General features: G+C 37.0%; 1 pseudogene; it reads right to left on the reverse strand.

The window, feature by feature from the left end:
- Positions 1–12441: 12441 nt before the first annotated feature.
- On the reverse strand, positions 12442–25667 carry LOC121766919 (annotated as a pseudogene).
- Between the last annotated feature and the right edge of the window lie 546 nt (positions 25668–26213).

Below are 26213 nucleotides of genomic sequence, written 5' to 3' on the forward strand. Positions count from 1 at the left end.
ACAATAGGTGACTAAGTCGGAACATTATAGAAGTAAAACTGTTTTACAACCTAGATAGGCTTTGGCTACCTATCAGGAAAGGTTGCAATGTCCATCTGAAAGTCATATTTACCTTGAGAATGACTAGTGACACTGGTGTGATATATCATTAAAAGGATCTAAAGTATAGACACATCTTTATTGCTATCTACTGAAAGACGATGTCTTGGAAATTCAATATTTCTTAATCATTGTAAAAATACAGGACATACATTATTAATTATACAATGCTTTGACTTATCCGTAGGTGCGGGATTTTTCGCAACTCAATATTCCTGATATATTGGGTAATAGTAATTAATAACTAATACGGTGTCAGTTTTATTATTATATTGAATCGCGTGCTTTCGCGGTTTGACTATATCTCCAAGAGATGTTCGAGAAAAGTTATATTATTCGAAAACCTGGCCGGTTTGGATTTAATCCAAGAGTAATAGTAAAACAAAGTACTCCGTATCCAAGAGTAATAGTAAAACAAGAGTAATAGTAAAACAAACCTGGCCGGTTTGGATTTAATCCAAGAGTAATAATATACATCTCGTTCTAGACAAACTCTCGGAAATAAAAATATATTAATTAATTTAAAGTCCATAACAGACTACATATTAATTAATGGATATAAAAAGTCTTAAATATGAGAAATAATATATTAAAGAGGTTAACTCGAATTGCTTGTAATCACGGATTGGATGGGCGGTCAGTATTTCTTCTATAGTGGCACTAGAAATATTCCATTGGCCTTAGAGGTGTCGAAACGGGTACCCGTGGATACCCAAACTCAATTTTGCGGGTTCCCGAACCCCAACAGTTCAATATTATACTACCCAATCCCGACCCGTATTGTTATACGGGTAGCTCGATACCCGCATCAGATATCCTGAACCTGCAGTTGCGGGTACCCAAACCCACTGACATCATTTGAGTTGTGTACTTTTTATGATAATAATATATGTGTGTCTTAATATATAAAACCGTGAATCCCATTGATGCACCGTACAAGAGACGAGATAGAATATGTGTGAGTGCTACTGTATTGTACTGTTGTGCATAGAACGAGAAAAACAAAAGAAATATACTCACCTAAACTCCTCCGGTGGAGACGTTTGCAAGTAGCGAGGATGAAATTAATTATAAGAGAGATTAGGGGAGAGAGAATTGGGAATAAAGTGTATCGGGTAGAATATATTTGAAACCAACAAAGTAAAAAAAAATTGAAAACCCTAATCCTAAACATATCAGGTATTATCGGGTTTGTCGGGTATACCCACACTTTCAAAAATTTAACACACACTACCCGATCCCGCCCTGTTTCCAGCTGATGTCAGGTAACGGGTCGGGATGTGAATAACCAATTATCCGCTACCCATTTTACTGCCACTATTATATTAAATTATGGGTTATAATTTAATTAGTAAAGAAGGTTCAATAGGAGAGGCCCAATCCAAACACCATAGATCCCTAACCTAGCCCATTCCAAACTCTATAAATAATGATGAAGTGTTAGAGTTTGTACCTTTCGAGTGATTGAATACTGTAAAAACTTTTATTTTATTTTCCAAGGAATAAAACAAATTATTTTTGTCATAATGTTGTTATGTTTTATATTTAATGGATGTTTATTGCATATTTAAATATATAAGCAACTTAACAAAGTCTAAGTCTTTGTTTTAGTAGACCGGTTGTGGGCGACGTCCACTTTAAGGTAACACGGTCAGTTCTGAACAAAGAAAAAGAAGAATTTCACAACCTAGATAGGCCTGGACTACCTATCATGAAAGGTCGCAATGTCAGTCTGCATAATTCTAAGCCTTACTGAAATAAGATGACATTGGTGTGATAGAGCACTGAACGGATATAACAGCGAGACGAGTCTTTACGCTATCTGCTAAAAGACGAGGTCTTGATAAATGTTTAATTCTTAATGAATGTACGTTAGCATTGAGCATACAATATTGATTATGCACTACTTTTACTTATCAAATGGTGCGGGTTTTTCGCAACCCAATAATCCTGATATATTGGGTAGTGGTGATTAATATCTAATAGTTCTAGGATTGCTATTATGTTGAATCGTGTGCAAGGTGAGTCTCATTTGATAATGTCCTCAAGAGGAGCGCGAACAAGGTTTTATTATTCGGAACCTAGCTAGTTGGAGTTTGATTGCTCTATAAATAATAAATGCGTGCTTCATGCTGAGTCCACTCTTGGAATTAATAAGATGTTAGTTAATTAAGTCCATAGCAGACATTAATTAATTAAGGGACGTTTATATCTTAAGCGCAGGAAATGAACAACAACACGTAAACCCTGATTACTTGTAATTTCGGATTTGGATGGGCAGTGCAATATTACTTTTGTAGTGACTGCTAATAATATTCCAATATAAGCTTGTACTCCCTCCGTCCCGAATAATTCATCTCACTTTGATCGGGCACGGATTTTAAGAAATGTAATGAAAAGTGAGTTGAAAAAGTTAGTGGAATGTGAGTCCTACTTTTATATATTAGTTTTATAATAAAATGTGAGTAGGAATGAGTTAGTGGAATATGAGGTCCACTACCTAAAATGGTAAAAGTGAAATGGGATAAATTATGTGGGACGGACCGAAATGGAAAAATGGGACAAATTATCTAGGACGACGGGAGTATTAAATTAAGGGTTCAGTTTAATTAGTAAAAAACTAATTGAGGGAGGTCATATCCAAAACCTTCCATAGATCCCTGTCTGGGCAAAATATGAACTTAATATAAATAGGAGAATAAATGAGACATAATATACTTATTATTTTCTTCAAAAATTTTCGTCCCCCTCTCCTACACAATAGAGGACGATTTTTCCTTCATCTCTCCTCCGTGAGGTCGAATTTTTTGTGTCCTATTTATTCAAGTCCTAGTATCCCGGTGAGTTTAGGCCACACTGATATCAGAATACAATTTGGGAACCAATCAGAAGATTCGTGGTCTAGCACTCAAGATCTTCACGTGGAGAAGTAGCGAGCTATCTTCGATTCTTTGGAGAATCATCAAGGTATTATTCCTACTCCTTATAAAAGCATGTTTTATGTTTCAATTATACTTAAAGCATGTTTTAATTCAAGTTTTGAGCAAGATACATGTGATAATTGCGCGAATAGATTTTGTCTAAATAATCCGCTAAATAGATCAAAATTATTATCTGATTTATTTGAATGCATACTTCCTCTGCCAAACTCCCTTCATGAAGGAGGTGTGACATACAGCACTACACAAAACCCTAAACCTAGCCTCCAAACTAGCAAAATTTAGATCTCCTCGCAAATAGGAGTTTTCAAAAATTGCGTGTTTGCAATTGGTTTCTCTTGTCTTACCCTTCAAGATCCTTATAATTTCTAATAGATTCCTCTAAAAAGGAAGTTAGATCTAGAGTTGGGTCATAGGTTAGAAGATATTTGGTTTTGCAATAAAGCTTCAAGATCTACACATGGAGAAGTAGCAAGTCACTTCGATTCTTTGGAGAATCACAATTGTAGGATTAAATATCATAATTTAATATTAAATTATATGATTATTTGTGCAATAGCATGTTTATATGTGTTGAAGCATGAAATTGAATCGATCCACATAATCACCTAAATAGATTTTAATATTTGAATTTATTTAATTTGCAATTTCTACTTTGTAAACCCCAATAGATTTATCCAAAATTCGTTATGGTTGCATTTCAATATTTCGTCGGGCTAAGGTTGAATGTTAAGGTATGCTTACTAGTTCATGTGTTTCTAGTTGGTGTAGCCATTAGGTTGGTGTTCGTCAGTGGCGGACACAGTAAGAGGGAGGGGAGGGCTTAAGCCCTTCCCCCAAAATTTTTTTATCTAGTTTTCCATTCTAATTTTTTAAAAAACTGTTAAAAATAAGCTTCAGCCCTCACCAAAATAGTACTATTGAAGACTAAATCAACAAAAAAATGATGATAAAAAGGGCTGAACTTGATCTAGAAATCAAAGTTTACAGAAGAAAAAATGGCCGCTTCGTCGGGAGGAAGAAGATGGCAATTATAATATTATAAAATATTGTTTTAAAAAGTGATGTATAATTGCTTTTTTGAAACTTGTGCTTAGACACTACCAGGTTTCTAAGTAAAATACCCGGTTTCTATTCACTACAACAGTAAATTGGAAGTCCTTTAAAATTATAGTAAATCATATTAATTGAGGTCGACAATAAAGTTACTCGTAGGATATTTTAGTAGCTTCCAACTTACTCCAACATATATAATCCATGAAAATTTATTATGGAGTAAGTTCAATTCTTCTAAATTTTCCTTTTTAGTAATTCATATAAAGTTTTGTGATATATTGACAAAATGATTGATTTACTCGATTTTAAAATGTTAGAGTTAAAATTTTTATGCTAGGTTAGAGTTTAAGTTGTTCAAGTTAATTATTTGGAAGTTTACATTTTTTGGAAAATACGTAAATCATTCCACTAAAACACATAGAATTCAATATTCATCGCTTTAGCATCGCAAATATAAATATAACATGAATCGCTTTAATGGTTTGGCTTGGTAAAGCGTTGGATTAGTTTTAGGCATTTTTATAGTCGTCGTCCTTCGTCCTGTTAAAGTGAAGTTTTGTTTTAGATGTGAGATTTTAGCAGTGTGAGAGTTCAGTAAATTAGAAAAAATTAAAGATGATAATGTTTATATTTAAAAAAACATGTCAATTTAAATGGGGCATCCAAAAAGGAAAACAAGTCACTATGGAGAGTAGTATTTTTTTCTATGTACTCACTCCGTCCACTTAAAAATAAAAACTTTTGAAATGACACGAGTTTTAATGCAAAATTGGTAAAGTAAAAGATATATAGAAAGAAAAAGTGTTTTAGTATAAAATGGGTCTCACCTTACTAGAGAGAATTTTTTTTATTTTTTTTTATTTTTAGGTGACAGACAAAAAAGAAAAGAATTCCATTTTTAGGGACGGAAAAAGTATTATATAGTGAAGCCCCTACTACAAAAAATTCCTGCGTCCGCCACTGGTGTTCATGAAAGTAGCCATTGACTTTTCTTTCTTGAGTTTTAATCTAAATTGTACTCATTTTGTTCCTTGTTAATAGAGGCATTTCTTTTCAGTACGAAGTTTAAGAATCGTGTGTTAAGTGAATAATGAATAAAGTAAGAAAGATAATGAGAGAATAAAGTAAGTGAAAGGATTAGTTTTTGCCAAAAATAGAAATGACTCAATTATATTAGAACTTTCCAAAATAGAAAAATGACTCAAATAACATGGAACAAAGGGAGTAACACTTATCATCTTCTTCATCTTTACCAACTTTTTATTGTTCTATTTCTTGTTTGGATTATTGCGTAGTTTTGCAAGAACAAATTCGGGCAGCACATGTTTTTTGAATTAACTAGATTCATAGTACTCCCTCCGACCCACTCAAGATGGCAACATTCTTGAGTGACACAAGATTTTAGAAAGTGTTGTTAGGTGAAACAAAGTAGAGAGTAAAAAAGTAGATGAATATTATAATGATGAGAGAGGAGAGAGGAGGTTATTTCAAAAATTGGAAAGTGACCATCTTGATTGGGACGAACATAAAAGGAAATGTGACCATCTTGAATGAGACGGAGGGAGTATTATATAAAATGTGTAAGGGCACCCTTAGCGGTTGTGAATATAAAAGGTGATTTATATCAATGAATGATGTTTCACTCAAAATGTACATGTTCTATATTTCGAAATAAATCGTTCTTTCTCTCTTTTTATTAAAATATTTAACTACCTTTTCTCTTTACTTACTCCATCTAATAACTCATCTAAAATTCCGTGCCACTAAAGAGTTTGGATGTCTTGAGTGCGACGTAGTGAGTATTAATTATACTGAACTATGTCTAATGTCTTGAAAAATTAACAAAATTTAAGAGATATAGGAAATTGAGATATTAGTGATTTTTGTCTTTCAAATTGCATTGGATCAGAATGATAATTGATTTCGTTTTATATACTTAATGCTTTATTTTTGTGATTTAACATTATTATGAAAAGATTTACACACAAATGTTATTTTTAATTGTGTAGTTTTTTTATTTAAATGATGTGTTCTTATAAAAATTAATGAATTATTATTTCATAATTTTCATTCTCTTTATATGTTAATATGTATAAATTAATACACTTACCTCAATTTAAAAAGTGTTGAGCATTAAATTATTTTAGAAAATCTATCGTTAGTGGAAAAATAAGAAAAATCTAAAAAGTTTGAGTAGATTCTATAAAATCTCAAAGTTGAGGGAAATTTTAGAAAATTTTGAAAGTTTGTGTATTTACTGACAAATTATTATTTTCTATTCAAACAATATCGTTTTACTTCTCGTTGCTTTTTGCCATATTGGCACATCCGACGAACACGCCAACTTCAATTTGATGAAAAATTAATTTTGGAGGAAAAGTTAAAGTTAATTATACAACAATTTTTAAATTGTGGATAGTTTGATTTAATTTCATTAATATTGTAGTTTTTATAAAAAAATATGACTAAAGTCCAATTTTGGTTCCTTACATTTGCCCTAAAATTCTTTTTGGTCTCATACATTAAGTTTATGACCTTTTGGTCCCTAACATATTGTTTTGGTAAAATTTAGTCCCAAACATATTGTTTTGGTCCAAAAAACCATTTTTTGTTAAAATTAACAGTCACAATGTTTTATAAATTTAATAATTTAATTATAATTTAGGACTAAAGTCCAATTTTGGTCCCATACATTTTCCATAAAATTCTTTTCAGTTCCATATATTAAATTTGTGACCTTGTTTGGGACAAAAATGTACCAAAACAATATGTTAGGGACCAAAATGTCACAAACTTAATATATGAGACCAAAAAGAATTTTAGGGCAAATAATGTAGTGAATGACTCGAATTTTAATGCCAAATTAGTAAAGCAAGAGATGAATAAAAGATAAAAAATGACTGAAATGTTGTTAGTAAAGATAGGTTTCCCTTTATCAAGGTAAAATACTTAGCATAAATAGATATAGACTTACGTGAAACAAGAAGAGGAAATTGAACAACTTGATAAATTCCCAGTTGCTTGAGTTACATAGGTGAAACAAGAAACTGAGTAGAGCATTTGGAAACAAGAAACGGATACCTAGAAACTGTTAGCCTTTTCAGTTGGTTTGATAATGCAATACAAAACATCTAAATCGTCATATCCTCCAAGCCATAAGAGTACACTTACCAAATAACTCAGTGCCCAGCTGTTCATATAGAGGACTGAAGAAATCATCAACAAATTGAACTATGTTGCAAATACACTATACTAAGTGATAAACCCTAGATCTATCGTTGTAGAGCACGAACAATTGTAGTGAGAAGAACAACGAGCAAACCCTAAATGATCAGGTGCTAGGGACAACGAGTAAACCCTAGTTGATCAGGTGCTAGGGGTGGCGTTCATGCCGAGATCGGGAATGAGAAAAACGTTTATTTTATTTCTCAATGAATAATAATCTAATGGATTATGTATTTATAGAATCAAAACCCTAGACGGTTCGACCTTCATAGTTCATCTCGGGAAAGGAACGACAAGAAAATCCGAGGATATTCTAATCTAGACTCAAGCGATATCTTGCGTGCCAAGGCAAGATATCGAGAAATAAAAATACATAATTTAAGGAAACAAAAATAATGTTAAAGATATGCATGAATCTTTACTTCTTGTGGCTATTTTCCATTTGGCAAGCAGATTTCTTTCGGGCGCAAAAGGGGCGATCTATTCGCGATAGCTGGGCTCCTGTGGTCTTCGGGCGTGAACGGCTCAGGTTGAAGTAGGCTGGGCGCTGCCGGGCTGGTCGTTCGTCGTCGGGTCTGAGTCCCTATCACTAAGCCTAGCATAGTTGCTAGGGCACTCGAAAGTTCTGCCTCCTCGCACTCGAATACTCCTCCTAAAACGGATTACATATGAAGTCAAACAAGCACTAGACGATCTCTCTTTTTTAGGGCTGACAAATTTTGACACGTCACAATAATCCGACATAAAGTAAGAGAGATGAGAAGAAAAAGTATAGTAGAATAAGTATTAGTGGATTTCTATTTTTAAGTAACAAGCCAAAAAGGAATGAATTTCTATTTTTAAGAAATAAAAATAGAACCAATTTTACTATTGCTTAATAAAATGGTAGAGTCAGTTTATGTAGAGCATTATTTTCCATTATTTTTATTACTTTTTTAAAAATATGCTCTACTTTAATTCTTTAATTTCTTATACTTAGGTTTAAATTATGTAAAACGGATTTTTTTGTGTAAATTAGGTTTAAAAATCACGTTTAATCATGCAATGTCAGATTTGGGAAATTATTGTATTATTTTCGTGTCGTGTCAACCCATATTATATCATGTCGTTAACGGAATTCGTGCCGGGCGCTAGTCATATTCGGCTTGTACGTAGCAGGTTGTGTCCGTGTTCGAATTGACAATTCCCTTAACAGATTGGGTTCGAGTTAGATTAGGTCGAATAGTTATCTGGTTGACCTGATATTTGATAATGACCCAACCTGCATGATTTGCCACCCCTACTCTAGCTTCTAATAGAGAAACTCAAGTTTCTAAATCTTGTCTATTATAATTACCAATAAAAAGCTAGCATTAAAGCTGACAATAAAACTTATATATAGGTGAAGAAATTAAACTTAAAGAACTAAAATGTAAGGAAATTAATGTAAAAAATTAAAGATAATCTTACATTAATTCGAAAGAAATTATAATTGCATAGTAATATATCAAAGGATATCATATTATATCATATTACTAATTTGAAAAAAAGATAAACCTAATCCCTGAAGGGAATAAAATTATATTCAAATACTAACTTTTAATCCTGAATCCTGAATAGGTGATGTGTAACAATTACTAATATATTTTTCATAAGAAGAATATCTAACAATTACTCCATACTTGTATATGAGATAGAGAGACCACTTATAAAAAGGTCCCCTAAAATAAAACCAATTTTACTATTGCTTAATAAAATGGTAGAGTCAGTTTATGTCTATTGTGCAGTTACGACTAAAAGACGGAGTACTCTCTCCGTTCCTGAAAATTTATCACTTATTTCATTTTTGTTCGTCTCTAAAAATTTGTCATCTTTCACTTTTACCATTTTTGATCGTGGACCTCATATTCCACTAACTCATTCACACTCACATTTTATTATAACATTAATATATAAAAATAGGTCACACATGCCACTAACTTTTTCAACTCACTTTTATACATTTCTTACAACCTGTGCCGGGTCAAATGGTGACAAATTATGGGGACGGAAGGAGTATAACGTATAATATCCATATTTTATACTCCCTTCGTCCCATAGAAATAGGTCATGTTTCCTTTTTCGTTCGTCCCATACAAATAGTCCATAACCATTTATGGCAACCTTTTTCTCCTTCTCTTTTACTTTATTATTTATGGACCTCACTATCCACTACACAATTTCAACTATTTTTTCTTCTTCTCTCTTACTGGAAGGGCTTGGAAAGAGACGAAAACGCGATTAGAATGCGGATCAAGTTATATGGAATGATAACCGAACCGGTCGGATCAGTTAGCAAATGTCGTTGCCACTTAATCACTGCAGTCTTGCTCCCGCTCTTCCTTCCTTACCAAAGTAATTTGTAAACTCCCAATTTTGCACAACTTTAACAGTAAAGCGGCAAGTTCGGGGTCGATCCCACAGAGAAGTTGGTGTGTCGAGTGTGTGAGTAGTGAACAGGGGGGTTGGCTGCTGCCAGGCATTAACTTGGGAGTTTTAACTACTGTTTTTACTCTAGGCAGAATTAAACTAGCTAGCTTGATCAACGGAACTTTAACTACTGGGTCAAGTGAATTGCAGGTGATAGCGGAAAAGTAAGTGCGCGGATTAAAAGTGAAAATAACTTTGATTAAACTAAAACTGAGTACAGCGTGAAATTTAAACTAAGCTAACACTTCAGAAACTAAGAAAGCGGTAAAAACTGAGATGAATCTCAGCGGGAGACTTAAGATAACGCTAACAGAAATGAGTATTCTGCAACGCTCCCTTCGGTCGCCCTTTAAACTAAGCTAGAGAACTGAACTAAACTAAACTAAACTAGAGAGCTGAACAAACTAGATAACTAAGCTAAGCTAAACTAGACGGAAAGTAAAGTATCGGATCCCCTCTTTGTGATGGCACACCCTCTATTTATAAGCTCGTTTCGGCCTCCAGCTGGATAACGATCTTGACAGGGAATATTCACTCGTGCTGAGAATGAGCGACCCATTGATTGCTACGTGCCCCTTTCTTCTAGAATGACGACGCTTTTGAGTAACAGATTCCTGACTCAGCTTCGTCCTTACGTCTCATAAGCTAGCACGTGTCCTCTTCTAGAACGTCGTCCTTGATAACAGAATGATTCGCCATATCCAGCTCATTTCCTCACGTGTTCTTCTTCTAGAAGCCAGCGGTCCCCGCCTAACTGCTTGATCACTCCCCCTTGATCAACTCCCCCGATTCTTGGCCTTTTATCGCTTTTTGTACTTGCTTGATCAGTTCGGCCTTGCTACCTTGGTCAAGTGGCATTTCTGCACATTTAACACTTGTTTTGCGCGATAAACCGATCAAGTAGCATATATTTTACCCTTAAACCGATGCATGAAATGAGCCTTATCAAACTGCTCACACTTAAAACATACTTGTCCTCAAGTATAAAGAAAAAGAAAAGAAAAAGATAAGGCAAATTTCAGGCATGGTTTACTTATTTCACAAGTAAAAGAAAAAATGAAAAGAGAAACAAGACCTTAAGATAAAAATACGTATTCACATGCATGCATTAGACCGAATAATTTTCCGACAATCATACCCGAGGTCGAGGTCAATCCGTTTGCCAGTAGCTTGTGTTCCTTCTCTTTCGCTTTGCTTGATCAAGGTGTCAGCTTGTCAAGATTGCTCAATTTAAAAACTACTGTTGGATTCACTCAGTCACTCATTTCTCACCAGAGATGTTAGGACTGTTCACTCGGTGTTGCCATAAATTTAATACTTTGAATCGGACAACACAAGATAGTTTCTTAAGGTCTTTGTTTTGGGTTGTAATGGGGCTCAAGGGTAGTAACGTATTAGGGTAGCGTCCTAGGGGTTCTAAGTTCAAAAATAAAATTCAAAAAAGAAAAATCACATGAGTCAAAAAGTCAAAGATTTGACTAAACTCACTGGACCAGATTTGGGATATTTATTTCTTCCTCTTCTTGATGCTCATTCTCGGTCAAATTTCGACCTTTAGCCTTATAACCTTCGGCTTATATTTTTTTTTTACTTTTGATTTTCTGGGTCAGGTTACAACTATTTCCTGCCCCTTTCTTTTTCTCAAACCTTTTCTTCATTCCTAATTTTTTATATGATCAACCCGATTGTCTAACTTGATCAACCCGGCTACCCTTTATTTTGAACATTTTATCACCATCCCCTTTTGTTATATTTCATTTCATTGACCCTTTTTCTCACGTGATGTAAAACGTAAAATTTGGTTTTAAGGCTTCAAAGAATGGGTAAAAGTGTATGGGCTCAACGTGGTTAACTAAGGGGTGTCTTGATTAGTGAGGCGGGTTTGTGGAACGAAGGAAAAGAAACGGCTCAAGTGGTTAAGTCCTAATGCCTTTAGTCCTTACTACTTGTGCAATTTTCATCTCAATACTAAAAGTCATCCTCTCGTAAAAATATCTTTTGTAAAAATAGTAGAAAGTGTTCTACTTTTGGCTTATAACTCACATATAGAGAGGCTTCACAGTTGGTTTAGAAATTGAGCGTTTCCATCATACTTGCGTCATTCAAATTGATCAAGTTTTTGCAATCAAGTTTTTACATGCGAGCATACTGAATCCTTTTTCTAACTCTTCCAAAAGGTAATCAGTCTTCCCTTTATCCAATTTCATGCATATTTCCTAATTTATTACTAACTGGAATTTGTTATTTTTGAAAAATTTTAGCATGTATGATTCTACTGTAACTAACCCGTCCCCCATCCCCACTGCATATGAACTCGTCCTCGAGGGACTGGATGAAGTGGAAAAAAGGGTTTGGCACACAACAAACAAGGGAAACTTCTCACACTTAGACCAGACACTGGGCTAAGTGTGAGACAGTGCCAGCGATCAACGCATGCTAAAAAATAAAAAAACATACAAATAGGCAAAACAGACAACAACTTCCATAAACTTCTCACACTTAGTCCATACACAGGACTAAGTGTGAGAACTGAGTCAAAAACACAATTTACACAAAGAAACAGAGTTAAGGGTAATACTACTGCCTTCTAGATGGTTGAATCAGGGGATGCTGCACGCCTTCCTTATTGCCTCCATTACACAGGCCTTCCTTATTGCCTCCAAGGCGTTCGCGCTTATTGGAGCTCCTCCTCCTTGGTATTTTTATTTTTTTTCTCCTTCGCGCGGGGAAGTATGCTGGCAGCGTTAGTAAGCCCCATAACTTGGATTGGTACGGTGGCCTTTTTAAGGGGGAGGAAGGATACTTTCTTCCCCTTCCTCTTGCCCCATTCCTCTGCTCTCACCTGGTTGCCCTCCACAGTCTTGCTTTCTTCTATGACTGCTCCGGTCCCTTGGTACGCTTGTCTCTTCTCATCCACTTGCTGCCTTGAACCCTCAGCTTCAAGAAGCAACTGGTTCATCGTCTGGCGGTGCGCCCTTCTCGGGATGGAGTCATCCTCTGTAGTCGAAAAAAGGTTACATTCTGCCTCATTTCGTTGTAGTAGGAGATCACTGGGAAGAGGCAGCCCTTCTGCTGGTGGTGGCGAAGCGGGGTCCTTAGACCGAGAAATTCCTAGGCGGGCCTTGAGGGCGGTGTAAATCTCCACGGGGTCAGCGCTGGTGGAAAACTTCTGAGTACGGAGTCCACATGCCTTATGTCAGCCGGGTCCACATATTGAAGCGGGCCGATGAATCTAGGAGGCAATAACGGGGTTCTGGGGGTTGGTGGGCTGGGAGGTGACAAGGATCTCTGATTATTACTGTTGATACCGGCTCCTGAAGAAAATGAGGAAATATTGGAAGTCTCGAGTTGATTGCCCTGTATTTCTCTCTGATTATGATTGCGGGTGATTTGAATTCGGAAAGAAGTAGAAGAGGATAGCACAAAGGTTCTGAAAGTAGTTGATGGAAAGTGAGATCCGAAAGACCCTTTTATACTGCAACCCCGACTGTTGATATTCTTGCCCGTTTGAGATCTCTGCGTCTGTTCAGACTTGTGCGACTCTTCACGTGCAGGCGCACCTTTTTAGAGTTCCAGGTGGCAAAGCTTCTCCAATACGCTTCCTCCTTCTCTCCAAGACGTCTCTTCATTGTGACAGTTGGCGCCGCCTGACACCTCTCTAATTACTGCACACGTTTTATCATCACCTGCCTTTGTCAACTCAATCACTGTACTACTGATTAAATTTAAACTGGAACGGAGGGAGTATTTGAATTTTAGATAAGTCTGTTGTTTGCACATGCAGTGCAATTTATATCCAATTATTTTATGTTCTTATTGTTCATTGCCATCCTTCCTTGCCTCTTTTCTCTAACAAAATTTTTCGGTTAGTGGTGACCAAAAACATGGATGCACGTTTGAGAGCTTTAGAGAAGGCGAAGGAGAACAAGCCAACGATTCAGAAATCACTGTTTGACTTATTTCTGCTTTGGGCAATGAGGAGATTATTCCCATTCTAGCTGCCAAGGAAACAATGACTTCCGTTTATCTGCCACCATCGACCATTTCCACTCATACAGCCACCGGAACAACACACTAGGCTTTGTCCAATACGCCCTAACTACTTGACTCCATACATCCAAGATGTTTTGCCGCCACAACCAACAAACCTACCTTTTTCGTTCCAACGGTCTTTATTTTCTTAATTAACCTTTTGAGAGTCAAATAAATAAATCCCACGGTTTGAGAGTGAGAACAAATCTTGAATTTAGTAAACGGAAGGTAATATACCATGAGGCCTTGTAAGAGAATTATCTTGTGTCCAATTTATATAGTTTAGTAGCCATCCATCTAAAAAAATAGTCTCATTAGTGGACTATTTGTAATGAGAAATTAGTAAAATAAAGGAAAAGGAGAAAAAATGTGTAGTGTGTGTGTGAGAGAGAGAGAGTTAGTTGAGTAAGAGGAGAAAACGTAGCTAGAGTATAAGAGAGAAACTTTTCATTTTTTAGAAATGAGACTATTTTTTTGGACATCTCTAAATGGCAATATGAGACTATTTTTCGTGAACGGAGGGTAGTATATATTATGTTCGTATTGTTTGTTTGTGGTAAAGATTTGATTTTTTCACTTGATTTACTCTTTAGTCGGTGGAATTACTTAGGGGTACTTGGTATGATGGAATAGAATGAGGATAGAATGGACTGGAGATGGGACTGGATTCCATTCTTGTAGTCGGTAAGCGCAAGGAATGCGAAGGCAATGGAATTGTTATTCTCTGGTTGATTTCATTCCTATGCTTGGTAACCACAAATAATATAGGAATAAAATGGAATGAAATATGAATAATTAATATGTTGATTCTACCAAAAAAAATTATTTATTCAAAAAATATTTTGCCAAATATTTTGGATCATATTATTTTGTGTAATATACGTAATGTGTGTCTACATATGTGGTGTATGTACGTGTTGATGTGTGTGTATATATGTGATGGTTTGGTGTGGAGTTGTGTGTGTACATATGTGTGCATATGTGATGTGGTGTGTGTGTGTGTATGTGGTGTTGTATTTGCACGTGGAGTGGTATGTGTGTGTACATGTATGGTGGTGTGCGTGTGTGCATATGTGTGTGTGTGCAAGTGCGGTGGTATGTGTGTGTACATGTATGGTGGTGTGCGTGTGTGCATATGTGTGTGTGTGCAAGTGCGGTGGTATGTGTGTGTACATGAGCGGTGGAGTGTGAGTGCATGTGTGTGTATATATATGAGGTCTTTCTACTTTTGTTCAAGCCGAATAATGGAATTCCATTTTAATGAAGGAGATTAGATTTATTTCGGAAGAGAGAGTGACACATAAGGGTTATGCGTCGTTATTAATGAAACGCACAACCCTTATGCGTCTTTGGTTAATGACGCACAAGGGTTATGCGTCGTTTAACGACGCATAAGGGTTATGCGTCTTACCCTAATGACGCATAACCCTTGTGCGTCACACTGGTTAGTATTCTTGCCTGTCACGCGGGTGACCCGGGTTTGATCCCTGGCAACGGCGCATTTTTTTAATTGATTAGTATTTGATAAAAATGAGTTATTCTAAACATTTGTTTTTGACAAATACATATTACTCTTATAAAAGAATTAATTAAAGTAGTTAATTGGAATTATTTTACGAATTTGATAGACACTTCGCATAAGCTTCTTTTGTTACAAACATGTCTCAAATAATTTCATTTGTATAATGGCTTTGACTTGGCCAAGCTCCATTTAAAATGAAGTAGTATTAAATCAGAATAAATGGAATCTAACAATTTTTGGAGTCACCAATGTTTTATCTATTTCAATGCTTAAATAGACTCACACAAGTTTTTGTGTCATATTAATGCATTTATAAGATATTTCACATTATTTTTTTACACGTTGTGGGAATTTTATTTAAAAGAGGGCATGCTTTTGATTTTGTTTCAATGGAATCAAACTTCATAATTTTTATTAACTTCAGAAATTAATTATAGTATTGTGTAATAAGATTAATTATAAATTTAAGTATATTTCATTTAATGGTTTTGTTATAATTATAGTTACTTTTTAAAGTTTGTGTTGATTTTAAAGTAATTGAGGGTGATAAACATAAACAATAAGAGTAATATGTATTTGCCAAAAACAAATGTTTAGAATAACTCATCTTTATCAAATACTAAACACTTAAAAAAATGCGCTGATACCAGGGATCGAACCCGGGTCACCCGCGTGATAGGCGGGAATACTAACCAGTGTGACGCACAAGGGTTATGCATCATTAGGGTAAGACGCATAACCCTTATGCGTCGTTGAACGACGCATAACCCTTGTGTGTCATTAACCAAAAACGCATAAGGGTTGTGCGTTTCATTAATAACGACGCATAACCCTTATGCGTCACTCCCTCTTCCGGAATAAATCTAATCTCCTTCATTAAAATGGAATTCCATTAACATGATTTACAAAAAAAGAATTTTTCCATATATATATATATATATATATGGTGTTGTGTGTATGCATGTGTGTGTATATATATATGGTGTTGTGTATGTACGTGTGTGGTGGTGGTGTGTGCGTATGTGTGGTGGTGGTAAGTGTATGTTTTTAATTATTAAAATTTCAAAAAATTTAGTTTTTTTTTAATAAAACATAAAATTGGATGATGTTAAATTTCAATATAATATAAGATAATATGTTGTATAATTTTATTAAATTTTAAAATAAGAAGAATGGAGAATAAAATGGAATGGAATGATCATTCCTTAGCTGAAGGAATGACTATTTCCATGTGGAATGGAATAGTGACTTCTAAGGAAAAAAAATACTACCAAGCAAAGGAATATCATTTCTACCCCAATTCCATTCTACCATACCAAGATGTGTGAGATTTCATAGTTTGGTATACATATATAACATCCAATTTTGTTGTTAGAATTTTGGATTTCATTGTACTACTCTTCCAATTAAGTACTATAATAGCAAAGTTGTGATAAGCGGAACTCTGGGATAGATAATATCTAGGATATTATTACTTTTGTGTAGTGATTTTATTGAATGAAATAGAACGATGAACTGATCTAATTGTGCTTTATTTCAATCTTGAAATTTAACTATGATTGACAATTGGAGAGTTGATGATAGAATTATGTACATATTGTGATGTAGGGCTTTGAATATTAAGATTGTAAAGGGTTTTACTGAATTAAGTTCGGAGGAGGATTTTTAGCACTCACATAAAAATTATGGAGTAGTCATGAAAACAGACGAGCACAAAACTTGCAAAACTAATTAAAAGTTGTTTTATTGCTTACAAACACCAAAGTACCGAGACCACTACGCCACATGGCTGAAACAGATGTAAGCTACGAACAAAGAGTTCAAAGAGCTAGATGTTTAAAAATGGAGGGAATCCTCTTTAGAAGCAAATCAACGTCTTTATCCCTGCCCAGTATACTAAGCCTAGCATAATTGTTGGGGCACCTGAAAGTCCCACCTCCTCGTACTCGAATTTTCTCCTCCTTCATTACCTCTTCTAGGTTGACTCCCTCTTGGGCCTTCATCCAGGCGTAAGCTGTTCAAATAGATAATATCATACAATATCGATCACCAACGCGAATGTATAATGTCAAACAATCGCTATATGTTTTTTACCAGGATAGCATTCGTTATAGTCTTGTTTGAAGTTGCATTGTCGAGGAGGAAAGTCAAGGACACTGATAAGTCGCATTCTAGGCCTTGGTTACTGGTCAGTATAACGTGCTTAATTGGATTATATTTGCAAAGTAGTTGCTAAAGTGTGCAGGAAAAGGGTACCAGTCAGTACGAAAGGGTTCAGATAACTCAGATGAAAAGAGCGCCAGAAGGGTGCAATACTAACCAGGATGCATGCCAAAAAGGCTCGAGATAGAGAAGAAGGATTGCTAGGTAGGATCAACCACAAACAAGGGCAAAAGAGTTATTTCACGAAGAGAGTCTACCCTAAAAAGCAAGGGCACGCCTCCCTATAAAAGGAAGCCACTTGGAGAGAGAATCATCAGCGACATTCACACTTAGTTAGAGTTTTCTCTCTCGGTAGATAAATTCCTTCAGCATAGTCCAAAATCTTCTCTTTCCTCACCACAGCCATGGTCACCTGAAGTTCCATAAGTCCACCGGAGAATCGCCTTCCATCGTTCTAGCCAGTTCATTTCGTAGTCATAGCAGTTTCATCGCCCGGAGTGGCAAAACAATCTTTATTCGCTTTCCTAGTTAATCTTTACTTGTTTTCCTTTCGTTGGATTTGTTGCATATTCAGTACTTGTTATCTTTTGAAGTGTTTTGTTGGGATCCAACGTTTTATGCAATGAAGTTGTTTTTATGCATCTCTTTCGGTTTGAATTTGTTTCATTCTGCCTAGGTAGCTTAGATCTAGGTGTCGCGGTAATTTCTAAGTGTTGAAAGCATGATTTCATTTGGAGCTGCTCGATCGATCTGAGATTGTTAGTTAAGTTTGTTGTTTAGATTTAGTTTCCGAAGTGATTAAGTGCGAAATCAGAGTTTACGTGAATTCTGTCACCTTGCATGTCACCCAGTAAGTGTAATTCTTGATTTCACTAGATTAATCTTTGAATTTTCGAGTGTTAATTTCTGGATCTGAATTGTGAAGTTGTTAATCTATAAGTGTCATCTATGGAATATGAGTTTGTTTGATTTTGTGCATACTTGTTGAAGAAGACAACATCCACATTCAAGTTTGGGACCACTTTTGTTTTTTAGTTACTTTTTGCTTTTGTCCTTTACTTTTCTTGTTGGTACCCTACACTGACAGTGCAGCCACCAAACCACCACCTATTCTCTGATATTCCGTTTAGCCTTTTATAGTAACTATCTACTTTCCACATATCCTTGAAACACCGTGTCCCCACTCTCACTTACACAGCTACATGTCAATCACTTTCACACCACCCAGTCAGTAGAGTACCACCTTTAATTCCTGTCTAGGTAGAATCTCAACCCAAGCGTGGTAGCTAACCAAACCCCTCCAGATTATCACCACAATTACCCAAGCGTGTCCATCTCTGTGGGATTCGACCCTTACCTCCACTATACTAACCAGTACAAGTGGGTTGAGGAATATTATTGATACCAGGTTCAGGTTGGCTGGGATTTCTATCCTGATCAGGTGGATACACCCTTGCTTAACACGACACCGAGAACTTGCACCTTCAGACCTGCAATATATCAGTTCCTTGAAGAGCGTCTCGCAGCTTCTTCCATCGCTTAGCCATAACAGACTGCCCGAACTCAAAGAAATTACTCGGGCAGCTGTTGGTGGAGATCATCTCTAAGATGGTGACAGCTCTGAGTCGAGCCTCCTTGGATACCCCAATGGCGCTGATTTCCATGAATCTGATAGGGTCCTCGATCGAAGATCATCTCCAATATTTTAGCGTATCTTTTATTTTAGTTACTTTTCTTTATTTATTTTCCATATCTTTTGTAATCTTTTATTTTAATTATGTTTCTTAATTAGCAAGACATGTGTTAGGGTTTAGAATTCTATATAATAGAATTATATCGTATTTTCATTCATTGAGAAATAAAGTTAATTACTTAATCTTATTCCCGGTTCTGGTGGAAATCGCCTCCTACCACCTCAACTAGGGTTTATCTTTCTTTTATTCTTGTTACAAATGTGTGTGCTCAATCCCGATAGAACAAGGTTATATCAAATTAGTGCTTTCATTTTGTACTCTTCCTCCACCCCATTCCACCTCTTAAATTCCCTCAAACCTCACGCCACAATCTTCCCCAAAATCTCTAGAAAAAAAAACAATCCACTTTCTCAAGATTCTTGACGAACTATGGAATCACAACAACACGCTCTCTGCGATATCACTGAGATACTCATGGATTTACGCCGTCTAGTAGCTGCTCACGACGAATTTCTAGCCAATTTCAGACATCATACACTGACCGAGGAGCCTCCGGACAGCCTTGACGAGCGCTCACCTCCACATCCGCCGTGGCATACTCGGCCGCCGGACCAACAGCCAGTCATAGCACCTCCGCGGTGTTGGACACTTCCTCCGTCGATCACACAGCTGGCGCTGGGCTTCAAGGCCGAGCGCTTACCGCGCCTTCGCGTCGATCCCCCTCGCTTTGATGGCGATAATGCTCAAGATTGGATTCATAAAATCCAACACTACTACAATAATCAGTACAAGGCGCACCATGATCGTTTATACCTGACCTAATTCTTGTTTGATCATCCGGCATCGGAGTGGATGACGTACTAGGAGGAAAACAATAAAGGCAAAGGGTGGGACGATTTTCTATTGGCAGTTTGCTACCATTTTGCTCTGGGATTTACTGAGGAAGTAGACGATGAAAAGCAATTAGGAGACAATCAATTTGCTTCAGAATCAGACGAGGAGGTTTCACAGGTAATTGTTGACAGTCAATTTGGTACTCAACGGTTAAATGTAGCGTCTACCGATATATTTGCTAATGAGAGTAGTTACAAGTCAATTATTAGCAATGCGAGTTTGAACATAAATCTGGAATCGAACAAGATATTTGCTAATGGAATTGAATTGGATATGGATGTAATAAATGATGTTGATCCATTCAATTGTATTGGTACTCCAAAGTCGTATACCGATCGGAGTGTGGATGCTGATTTGCAACTCCTAAATTGTGAGATGGATGGCGGAAATTTGCAGGTTGAGGCACGCCATATTCAAGGGGTTTTCGTCGATGCAGCGACTCTCATAGATCTATACGGTGATGCTCGCGCTATACCTTCCCGAGACGACGCACTGCTTTCGAGAAGAAATCCTATCATAGGTACAACGATGCCCTCCCTGAGCCGCTGACTCCCCATTAAAATAGAGCCAAGAGCTAATCCCCTCAAAGACTTTGGGCATGATGATAGAGCAGCGGTGGCGGTTCCATTCTCGATTCTCCACTCTGTAGAACCTCGTGGCCTTTTCGACACTCCAACGGCTCACAACCAGACAAGTGTATCCTTGGATTTTTTGGGTGGGTCTGCTGGTGGTTATACTCTTCTGGGGCAGGCAGCATATCGAGCATGGCCTGATGCGTTGTCCGACTTCTTGCCTCCTATTATTATGAGTTAGTCCATTCTTCATCCTTTACCGGATTCGAAGGATTCTGCACAACTCTATCAGATTGTGAGTGAGATTGAATTAACTCACCTTTTGCCAAAACAATCTATAAAATGGCCCAAGGTTGGAACCTACAAGGACATGACTAATGACGGTTATTCTATTTTCGTTAAATCGGGACAACATGGAAAAGTTATTCTGCCACAAGAAGTTCCAATGTATCAATTGATAGCAATTGTCGCTGATGGCCGTTCGATCCCTCCATGCGAGCATTTGGGAAGAAAATCTAGCATCCGCAGGCGTTGGAGACTGCCACCTTCTCAACCACCGCACCTTCCTCATCTTTCGCGTTGCTTCGAAATTGCGTGGTGGACACCGGCGATGATTCCTTAGAGTTTTCGAGTGTTGTTTGTCGGCGATATGATCCGTCTTACTACACGATTTATTTGGAAGAAAGAAGGGAATATAAGCTTCATGTGGATGAGCATGGGAAGGATTTTGTTAGGTATGTAGCATTTTTTAACAAAGTGAGGATATTATTCCAAATTATGTTGTTAAAGTTTGGGAGCTGTTATACTCGAGCTTTAGAGAAGTGCTCTTGTTTAAATAGGTTTGGCTGTCAGATGATGAATCAGTTGCAATATAATGTAGGTAGACCCAATGTTCAGGAGTTCCAGAGCAGATGTTGGGGGAATCGTTCTTGCATAACATATGTGAAGGTTTTAAGCAATGTTATGATCTTCATCACTTGGTGTTGCATGACAATGGTACTGAATCATGAATCAGAAAGTCCATTAGACACATTTGGACAAGGAGCTCAAGGGTTAAAGAAAGCAGAGATTGTGGTTTTCAAACTTCAGCATAATAATCTAGTCCAATCGTTGGAATATGGTGTTAAGAGAAATTGGAAGATGGTGATATATGAGTTCATGCCACATACATCTTGGATTTTAATTCTCATTCCCACCTTGAGGACAAGGTTGTTTTCAACGGCGGGGGAGTTGATAGGGTCCTCGATCTAGCAAATCTCACCGAAGATCATCCCATATATTTGTAGCGTATCTTTTATTTTAGTTACTTATCTTTATTTATTTTTCATATCTTTTGTAATGTTTATTTTAATTATGTTTCTTAATCAGCAAGACATGTGTTAGGGTTTAGAATTCTATATAATAGAATTCTATCCTATTTTCATTCATTGAGAAATAAAGTTAATTACTTATTCTCATTCCCGGTTATGGCGGAAATCGCCCCCTAGCACCTCAACTAGGGTTTATCTTTCTTTTATTCTCGTTACAAACGTGTGTGCTCAATCCCGATAGAACAAGGCAGCGTTGGTCGCCCCCTCCGTCGGTCACGCAAGAACCGATGGGTTTCAAGTCTTATTCTGTGCCACGCCTCAAACCTCCACGTTTTGATGAAAAAGTGGCTCTGGATTGGATCTGTAAGGTCCAAGAGTATTAGAAAGGAAAAAAAGAAAAAGAAGAAAAAAAAAGTGAGGTGGAAGGGAGAGTGATACGTGTAATGTGTGTGTGAAAAAGGAATTAGGATAGAGGATTAAGTCTTCTCTCTCTCATCACCTCTTTTCTCTTTTCCTCCCTCTGTCCAAGCTAAGTTCCTCCCTCTCTGTAAAGATTTTCGACAGCCCTCTACTCCCTCCGATCAGCCACCGCGGCTCCTCCGGCCACTCCACCGTGAAACATGTAACACACTCCACCAATCCAAGCTCTCAATTCCCCCTTCTTCCTCTCAATTTTGGAGCTTAGGTTGCAAACCCACATCCACTTATCTTTGGAAAATAGTTGAAATTAGAGGTTAGACTCTTCCATAACCTCTTTAACCTTGTTTCTAAGTGTAGTAGTGATGTTATATTGATGTGATTCTTGTTGTTGGGTCGGAAATTAGGGTTCTTGAATTTGGGGGTTTTTGTAATTTTGATGCTTTAGTGTGAATTGACTTTGAAAATATGCAATTGAGGTTGTGTTATGATATAGTTGTATGAAAATGATAGAGAAATTTAACTTTAAAGATAGTATGTGACCAAGAGCTCTTGATATTGATTTTAAAGTTATCTTTTGATGATTTTAATATTGTATAATATTGGGACTGATTTTATTGTGAAGTTTGATGTTGGTTGTTGAGTGTTTGCAAAATGAAAAAATATATATATGCTGGTTTTGTTTATTGATCGTACCGAAATTTGACGTCACTTATTCGGTTAAAACTAACTGAGTAAGGGGTGTTATAGTATTACAACCACCACTACACTACGCTCGATGATTGCCTTTATCTTACGAAATACTTGTTCGATCCACCGGCAAGCGACTGGTTTCATAATTATCAAAAAACTGACATTGATGGTTCGTGGGAGGATTTCTTGGTGGCAGTCTATTACCATTTTTCTCCAGATTTAACAAAGAGGGCCGATGAAAGGCAGTTAGTCACCCTCGATTTTGACGAGATGAAGAAAATTGAAGCAGGGAGCACAAAAACTGAGTGTGAATCAATAGAAGCAAAGAAAGAGGAGGTAGAACAAACACCTGCTCTAGTGAAGAGGCAGCTCCTGCTGTGGAAGAGGCTCCACCAGCCGAGCCTACTGAATGTTTAGCCAAATCTGAAGTTGATCCGATTAAAGAAAATAAGGTTGAATCACAATGGGATATGAAAACAGAGGAAACACCTGCTGGGGTTGAGAAGATCAAACCCAAAAATGATGTGTGGCAAAGCCACAAACTGAAGTTGTCGAAATAGCATGTGGAGGCGAAGCTACGCCCAAAGACAGTCAAGTCGGGGGAGAAAGACTTGTTCTGTTTGTCTCAGGCCTCAGATGGTGGCGCAATCCCTCCGCGCATGGATGTGACATGTCTGGGATTCTCGAAGGATGAATTAATTTTTGCAGGTTCTTGTATTTTGGACTACAGTTTTATGCTCAAAGAGACTGTGTGGTGCTGTGCAACTCGTCAATTTGGTGACAAAATTGGGGTTCACATATTTGATCCGAGACCTTTTGATGTGTCCAAACTGATCTGCTATGGCACGTTGGAAGACTTAACTGCAGCCCTCTCCATAGGCGTCCACAATGAAGGAGAACACAGAGCTGGAACTACGAGTGTTGCCGTTGGAGCCAAGATTTGGTGCCACTTTCGGAGTGCTTATTTCTTTTTCCTACCTTGAGGACAAGGTGGATTTCAACCAGGGGAGAGTTGATAGGGTCCTCGATCTAGCATATATCTTATTTTAGTTAGTTATCCTTAGTTATTTTCCATATCTTCTTTTAATTATCTTTCTTGATTAGCAAGACACATGTTAGGGTTTAGGATTCTATATAATAGAATTCTACCGTATTTTCATTTATTGAGAAATATGAATTAACTTATGTTCTCATTCTTGGTTCTAGCGGAAATCACCCCCTAGCACCTCAACTAGGGTTTATCTTTTTCTCTATTTGTTCATTCAAATCGTGGTGCTCAGTCTTGATAGGTCAAGGACCTATCAGAATCTCGCCATCCGCTTCGCCACATGAGTGTCCTTCACTATCGCCCACCTTCACGTACACCAAAAAAATAAAATGAAACCAACCACATATAAAAACATATAAACAATGTCATTTAATGTCATGAAAACAATGTATTTTTAGGTCCTCTACCCGATCCTGGACCCTGCGTGTCCTGTGCATTTAGATATGGTGAATAACATGATGTTTTGATCAGCAGGCTTTGTGATGGCCGTGTATTGAGGCCAATAGTATGCAAGATCATGAACGAGCATGCAATTGGCTCTCTTCAACACAGGGCCCCTTAATTCACCATCAGGATTGTTCGGTGATGTGACCATCTCTATGTAGGCTTTGTAATCATTGTAAGCATGAGCATCGCCTCCCCACTTGAACAACCCCGATCTCATATAGTCTGCTATCTGCGGATAGCATTGCAACCAACAAAGACATAATTAGATCCAAACAAAAGCTAGAATGAAACAATCAATGTTAATTGATGAGGATTTGAAGACTGACAGAGTAGAAGGGAGTCGCGGACACAACACTGATGGGGCTTGGGGGGTCGAGGGGTTCAGCCAGGGCGTAAAGGGCGGCTTGGATAAGCTGGCTGGAGCCATTCCCAACCACGATGTGGCGACCTTCCACGACTGCATTTCCGACCAAATTGTGGAGATTCTTGATTTCTTGCTCGAGTTTAGGGAGCATATACCAGCAGAAACTCTTGAAATGGTGATTTTGAAATCATCACCAATTAATTTCCAGTAAGCCTCATACATGTGGAATCACCCGTGAGATTATAATTTCATATTTCTTTAATTTGTCAAAATATAAAGAAAAAAATGCACACATGAAGCAAAGAAAACACACACTGAAGTAGCACACAATGGGCGAAAAACACATCAAGAATTGGTGAAAAATAGTGTGTTAGTGCATGCATACAGACGCAAATGATAGATCAAACACAAACACTAATTAAACAAAAATGAACACTCCTATATATATGAAGAGAGAGAGACAAGGAAAAAACACAAAAAAATGCTCACTGCATGCAATTTACACAAAAAGAGAGATCATAAAACAAAAATAGCAAAAATGAAGGAAAACAAAAACTATGCATACTTATCAAAATCGAGAATGGGAACAGTTTGAATCTCAAGGTTAGTGAGCTTCGACTGGGTAGTTTTGATTACTTCAACTTCAGCGGCCGCCACCATCGCAACCGCAGCCACGGAAGCAGCAACAAGTGAAGGGACGGAACTTTCGATCACAACTGCAGCTTCAGCTTCAGTGCCCACCATTTTTACTTCTTTTTTTCAAGAAAAATCTAACTAGTTTGATTTTATTGGCAAAGTCTCTCTCTTAGACACAATGTTTACGGCTGCTTCGTCCCTTATTTATAGGGGTTGCACTCAGATGCAATTATATCACATTTTATTTTTTTTCTTCAAATACTTTATTGTAACTAAAGTCTGATCTAACCAAATATTCATTTCTATCTAGCAATATTTTATACTTTTTACCTTACATTCATAGTTTTTATTCATTTTTTCTACATGGGAATTTAATGCAATATGCCACTCTAATTTGAAAGTGTGGCTCTTTTTGCTACTGGATGATGAGATAAGAACAAAAAATCATGTAATTGTAAGTAATTCTTGTATTCATCTAATGAACGCAGCGGGAATTGCAGATAAGAATAACAGATCTAGATTCATAATTATATTGTAAGTTGAGCACGTAATATACAACGGAACTAAATCTTACTTGTTGTGTTGTTTTCTTCTACGATTGAATCCTGCAAGTTGAATCCACTACTATCGAGGTCCACGTGCAATCCAATCCGA

This window comes from Salvia splendens, chromosome 15 (assembly GCF_004379255.2).
Source record: "Salvia splendens isolate huo1 chromosome 15, SspV2, whole genome shotgun sequence".
NCBI classification, from domain to species: domain Eukaryota; kingdom Viridiplantae; phylum Streptophyta; class Magnoliopsida; order Lamiales; family Lamiaceae; genus Salvia; species Salvia splendens.